Raw genomic sequence first — 7315 nt, 5'->3', positions numbered from 1 at the left:
TACTCTTTACAGATACACGGGTGGAAGGTTGTGCAGTCCACTGATTATTTAACAAGAGCCGAAGATTGTACCGCTCATGACAAATCTACTTGAGCTGAAGATTGTGCCGGCCAGTGACCGTTCTACCCTGGATTCCTCCAGTCAAGATAGACGCACCACGATAGATATGGATACAGACTAGGGGAGCGTTGCTGATTAATGGTCAGTTGAACCTCAATAGAAAGTATCCCGTGTCGGTCACACATACAGAGCATTGGAGACTGCAACATCCCAAATAAGGCGGCTCGCACACCGCAGCAATAAGCAACTAGCAAACTGCAGTACACAATATGCAACAGGAAACATATTTTGTTGTTCTTCGCATACCAGAGCAATAAAAACCCCTGACATTATGCAAACAATCGCCTTAATGTACGAAACTTGTCAAAATATGAGCGATAAGTTGCTATTCAACCGACACGCCGTGTTGCTAGCGACATGTGTTGCTCTGTAAAGGCGACAGCGATATCGTATTGCGTCGGTGTGCGAGATCAACAAAGATTAAATGGAAAAATCCATTGGTGATAATATTGCTTATTGCATGTTGACAGTTGCTAGTTGCTCATTGCTCCGGTGTGCGAGCCGCCTTAATGTACGAAACTTGTCAAAATATGAGCGATAAGTTGCTATTCAACCGACACGCCGTGTTGCTAGCGACATGTGTTGCTCTGTAAAGGCGACAGCGATATCGTATTGCGTCGGTGTGCGAGATCAACAAAGATTAAATGGAAAAATCCATTGGTGATAATATTGCTTATTGCATGTTGACAGTTGCTAGTTGCTCATTGCTCCGGTGTGCGAGCCGCCTAAGAGAATACAATGTAATACTAACATCGAGCCAACCGCGAGTAATCGGTTACATATTACTAACAAAGTTATAAGGCAAAAATTGACGAAATATTTAACGCGGATTATCTAATTAACGCGGTTTTTTTTACGCGTAAAAAAGACCAGTGCAATATCACATCTCCCTCTCAGCTCACATTTTTTACGTAGAACTACGTCTTTCATTAAGGGTGTCAAATCAGAAAAAAGGTCACGTTTTTATGAAATGAAGTTAACGTTAATAACTATTTTTGCCGCGAACGGATTTTTGCTAAGATTTGTTTAATATGCTATACATTAGAATCCCCTGGTTTGTAAATGGTTAAAATTCATGAAAACTCTAAGCGTTTCCATTTTCCCATACATTTGTTCTGTCCATTTGTGTGCTTTCCCGAACAGAGCTGTCAATAACGAGCAACTTATCGACGACCAACGGAGGGGAAATCGTAGGATTTGAAGTCTCCGCGAACAAAGGAAAAGTAGAAGAATGAAGGGGAATTCTTGCCTAGAGTATAAACAGTGGATCTCGCTGAGGCAAAGTTTCATACGGCATCGGACTGTTGAGCAATCCAGTTCACTTTGCTTTCGCTGCGCTTCGATCTAAGATTGGACCCCACCAGTAGTAGTCCAACTTGGATATCGTCGTTTGCTTTTTCTGTTCGTTATTCGTTATTCGAATCGTGTGTTTTTCTTCCCGCGTCATAAATTGGGCGCTTCGCGTAGTGTGTGATGAGCAAGAAGAAGAGGAAGGCAGGCTCGAGCCCTGCAAAAAACGAACGCTTTGCCTGGGGCAATGAAATTTCGAGGCAAGCGTCATCTAATGATGCACGCGATGTTGGTACAGTGAAAAGCGCTCGCACTGAACCGAGCTTTCGCGAGTGTGACACCGCATCGAACAACAGCGAAGTAGGCGATTTCGGCGAAAATGTAAACGCCGTTACCCAGGTAGAATAGTGCTAAATGATGAGAAGTGTTTATTTTCCTAGTAGTTTCAAGTAGTTTGTACGAACGATGCCTAGAGGTGCGATTCCACAGAGACAATACTAAATAACATGTAGCATGATATTTGATACTTGCAAGTGTTGTCATTGTTGTTGTTTCTATGCGGCGCCAAAGATATATTGATGAAGTTATCAGATGTGGAATAATGGTGCTGGTGTAACATGTATATAATCGACTGTTGCCGAGTCTATGTCAATTGTGAAAAAGGCCACCGGAATAGCGTTCGATGTAAATTTTCAATACATTGACATGAAATAAATTGCGACACACGATCAGCTAGTATATTGTTTTACGAAGGCAAGAATGAATCATCAATCAATTATCGTCAACTGATTCTACAATGAAAAACTATTTCAGCGATTATTCTACTCAGCAGTTGTTTCGAAAATTTCACAGCATTATAGAATAATATCGGAAGGTATAAACAAGCGACTTATATAAAATAACAACGTAGTTTTACGTCAACAATGCGGTCGTATATTGGACACAACCTCCTATAATTGTTCCCTCGTAGCATATTACGGTAATTAGTGATGGTAACGGAGCTTAGCGCTCATGAAGGAAATGAGTGCCGCCTTATCACGATTCTTACGTGGATTTTAGGTGTTGGGTAACGGGTAGCTCACCGGGCGGTATAACGGGACGGGGTTTTTACGGGCAGCGATTCGTGAATGATTTTCCCTGTCTACTTAGCTCTGGACGGTCCAACAGTGGTACTGCACGTGCATCGGCACTAGAGTGTAGAAATCACAAGAGAATCTTCTAGCAACAGCAGATGACCTCATTCGTGAGAAAAACCGAACTATAGTTACCAGTAACCAACGAAAAAACTACGGGTTTTCGGAAGCGAGCAACACTCAACTTTTCACTTCCGTTCTACGTAGTATTTGATATCTATCATTAGGTGACATGGTTTTTTTTTTGGCAGGTTTTTCCATTTAATGCGGATTTTCAAATTAACGCGGTTTTTTTACGAGGTACGTATCCCCCGTGTAAAAAAACCTTGGTGTACTAACCTTCTTTGTTTGTATTTGAGAGGGTCAAGCAGATGGTCCAAAGCCCCCAAGGAGGATGGTTGTAATAGCTGCATGTTTTTTTATGGAAAAAAGGAATGGATAAATTCCTAATCACATCACTCACCACAGTGAATCCTGATCGCATAAAAAAAGAATCCAGAGTATTTCTAGCCTGCTTGTGACATTACGCTTTTTTGAATGGTTGTTTCTGTTGCAGTTGTTTTCTGGAGCGGTTTCTCTCGGTCATGGTTTCTATAAACACAGCCACTTAGAGTCACCCAGCGTAGCGCGGAAAAAACTTATGGGACAATAAAACTACCTGAATCTACTATACACAAGTCTCATACGATCTCATGTACGGAAGTGGAGGTTTTTTCTCCAAGCAGGCTCTCAGGGGTCCAAGCTCAGTATGATTTCATGGAACTTGTGTTGAAGGGGTGAGGTCTCGGCTTGTGTGTCCGGGCACAGCGCTTCCAAACAGTAACCGAATATTAGATAGCAGGATGGAATTTCTGATTGTAGACGGCCTTAGGCAAAGTTTCGAATTCCCGCTAAAGAAGAGATATAAGGACCGCAGTAAAATATTACATTCGATAACAATTTTATCAATATAAGATTTGAAAATCAGATGGCTGTTTGAAGTGAGTCCAGAATACAGAAAAATCTGTTTCTATGCGGTTTTTTGTGCGATTTTTCTTTTGTACGGTATATGAAAAGAAACATATTTGACTAAGTTATCGTCCATTTAGTTTCTTTTTCGATGGTTTATATGCATTAACCAAACAGTAACCGAATATTAGATAGCAGGATGGAATTTCTGATTGTAGACGGCCTTAGGCAAAGTTTCGAATTCCCGCTAAAGAAGAGATATAAGGACCGCAGTAAAATATTACATTCGATAACAATTTTATCAATATAAGATTTGAAAATCAGATGGCTGTTTGAAGTGAGTCCAGAATACAGGAAAATCTGTTTCTATGCGGTTTTTTGTGCGATTTTTCTTTTGTACGGTATATGAAAAGAAACATATTTGACTAAGTTATCGTCCATTTAGTTTCTTTTTCGATGGTTTATATGCATTTCAGCATATTTATGTCTAAATTATCCACTTCTCAAATCATTCCCATCCTTACATCAAATTCTGTAAGTTGCGGATGACATTAGCTCTAACAGCAACAAAGTTCGACATGCAACTAAAAGAACAAACAGCCACGCGCAGCCGAAAAGGAAAACTGTCCCATCGCAAAGCAGGAAAACAAAAGGAAATCGAACGGTGAACGGCGTGGTTTTGAGTTATTTTCTTGGGGAAACTTTTCTTATGCGGTCCCTATACACTGCGTTTCAGAACTATAGAACCACTCATTTTTTCTGAGTTTCCAGAGATATGTAAGAAGTCGGATGAATTGAAGTATATAGTGTAGCACATAACAACTATATTCATTTTACAGACTGGTCATTTGAACTTTATTGTTGTGTTCAGGCGCGAAACATTCAAAAAACTTAAATTTCAATGTTTCAGTACTATAGAGCCAGACAGAAAAACTCTCACACTTATACAAAATTAACGTCAATTTCACATGAATTACAATAAGTTTCTAGTTCGTAGGTCATCTTTAGTTCTCAATCTGTTCAAATAACCTATTCGGGGTGTTTCTGACCAAGCTACGACATGTTGTAGTGTGTATCTCGTTCTACGCTGAGGATACTGCTCGTTTAAGCTCTTCAAATCACTCATACTGCTTGTAAGCTGCATCTACTATTCGTACGAGCGCTCCTCATAAGTTCTTGATAAATTTTTGATCTGGTAAACAAGCTGACCAGCAGGGTTACCATATCTACAGAATAATCTGTATTAATACAGATTTTTTAGACTTTTTGAAACCAACAATCTGTAGATACAAATTACAGATATTTTTGGTTTTCATACAGATTTACAGATTTTTCAAAATAACGATTCAATATTAGTTATGGCTTGATCTCTATAATAGTTTTTACCAACTCACCAATTTTATTCATATAGCATTCGAATCAGTCTGAATGAGAGTCATTTTGGCATTCATATGTACCGTGTAGTACTGCTTTCTCTATTCAATCTAAGGCAAAAGGATGCAGAAGTCTGCGTCATCGGCTAGCTTTACAATAAATAAATAACACTGTTTATCTTTTTCCTACCAAAGCACAGTGAATACTGTGGTATCCTGAATTTAGAGTGTAGCTCTGCTAGTGAAAGGTAAACAAAGGGAGTGCTGTTTAAGCGTGGAAACACACTAGACGGCTCACCCGCGCGATTTTCGCAATGACAAGTCGCAGCAGGAACTTGAAGTAAAACACATTAAGCGGCTCTCGGCTTATTATATTTTAGACGGATGCAAGACGAGTCTATGATACAAGGTACAACTGTTTGGATAGTAAGCGGATGAGAGATGCGGTATATAAAGACAGAATGGTGGAAAACGGAAGAGGGGATGTTTACCTGAGCAAGAGGGAGAGAGAAGTTGATCACAAACGTCTAAAATATTGCATTTCTCGACAATTTGGATGGAATTCGAGTATCCGCAGCTACATGACCGCAGAATGATTTTCACGTATTGGCTCACCTGAGAGTACATTTCTTATTGCCTTGCTTTATTTACACCTATCAAAAGCGCATAAACACTAATACTCCCACAAAACCGTTGCGGCGCATCATCTCCATCGACCCACCGCAGCGTATGAGGAACCTTACAACAGTGATATTGGAACCGCACACACCCGCCCCGCCTTAGGCGGCTCGCACACCGGAGCAATGAGCAACTAGCAACTGTCAACATGCAATAAGCAATATTATCACCAATGGATTTTTCCATTTAATCTTTGTTGATCTCGCACACCGACGCAATACGATATCGCTGTCGCCTTTACAGAGCAACACATGTCGCTAGCAACACGGCGTGTCGGTTGAATAGCAACTTATCGCTCATATTTTGACAAGTTTCGTACATTAAGGCGATTGTTTGCATAATGTCAGGGGTTTTTATTGCTCTGGTATGCGAAGAACAACAAAATATGTTTCCTGTTGCATATTGTGTACTGCAGTTTGCTAGTTGCTTATTGCTGCGGTGTGCGAGCCGCCTTATGTGTTTTATCTCATTCACATTTCATTATCGAGGCCCCGCGGCGATCTGTCATTGCAAAATCCGCGCGGGAGAGCCGTCCAGTGTGTTCTTACGCTAACCTGTCAATGAAGATAGACGTGTCTGGAAGAATAGGAGTTTTACGTGAAATAGATTCCAGTAGTAATGGAATATCACATTGGCGATCCTGCCATGATGAAAGTGAACAGGAAGAAAGTGTTATGCTTACAAAAAAAAAAAAGATTTTTTGCGTCCGATGAGCAGTGTTTTGAAACAATGAAGGTAATGGTGATAGAGGGAGATTAAATTTTTTCTGAAGTGCTGCCAGTAATGTAGAAAACATAACATTCAGATTGTTGAACGTTATGTTGTGTTGAAATCATCTCCAGAAAAAAAGAGTCGGTTCGAGCCTAAGACCGTAGCGTACGTATATAGTTATATATATTATTTTATTCAGCTACTACATTGAGTCGGGTTCAGCCCAAGGCCAATATTTGGATAAATTTGCGCCAAGTGCATTTAGATCAGTTGAGTCGGGTTAAGTCCAAGGCCAACTAGTAAATATGCATGTAATCATATCAAATGTCATTTGTTTACCATATTGAGTCGGGTTCAGCCCAAGGCCAATGTTTGGTTAGATTTGCGCCGAGTTCAGCTCAAGGCCAAAATCGTTGCATTTAGAGAAGTTGAGTCGGGTTAAGCCCAAGGCCAGCTTGCAAGTGTACATGTTCATATTTACCATATTGAGTCGGGTAAAGCCCAAGGCCAATATTTGGTTTGTTTGCGCTGAGCTAAGCTCAAGGCCAAAATCATTGTATTTGAAGCAGTTGAGTCGGGTTAAGCCCAAGGCCAGCTTGTATGCGTGCATTGTAGTTCTTACTTACTATATTGAGTCGGGTAAAGCCCAAGACCAATATTATGGTGTGCGAATGACGGTGTACTCACAATATAAAACGGGGTGGCCAAAGACGATTGTAAAAAGCGTGGCACTGGTAAACAATCAATAAATTGGAAAGCAGTATCCTGCAGCTGAGGCAGTTGATTGTTATGAGCTGAATGAATTATTTCGAAAGGAAAAGATTCTCGCATGTAGAAGTCTACATGCAGTTGAGAATAGTCGTTAAGTTTTAGAATGTGTTTTATGTAGAAAATTATCTACCTTTTTGGAAAATATGCATTGTTTGAAATATTTGTGATCGATATCTATTGTGCCGAGATATCGATTAGTTCGATGTAGATTATAGAATTGATGAAAACATTGAGAATCGATATATGGCAGCATCTATGAAAATGAATGTAAATTTTTCAAACATCATGGTA

This window comes from Toxorhynchites rutilus, chromosome 2, assembly GCF_029784135.1.
Source record: "Toxorhynchites rutilus septentrionalis strain SRP chromosome 2, ASM2978413v1, whole genome shotgun sequence".
Taxonomy (NCBI): Eukaryota; Metazoa; Arthropoda; class Insecta; order Diptera; family Culicidae; genus Toxorhynchites; species Toxorhynchites rutilus.
The sequence above is the reverse complement of the archived record's forward strand: the minus strand, read 5'-3'. Positions refer to the sequence as shown.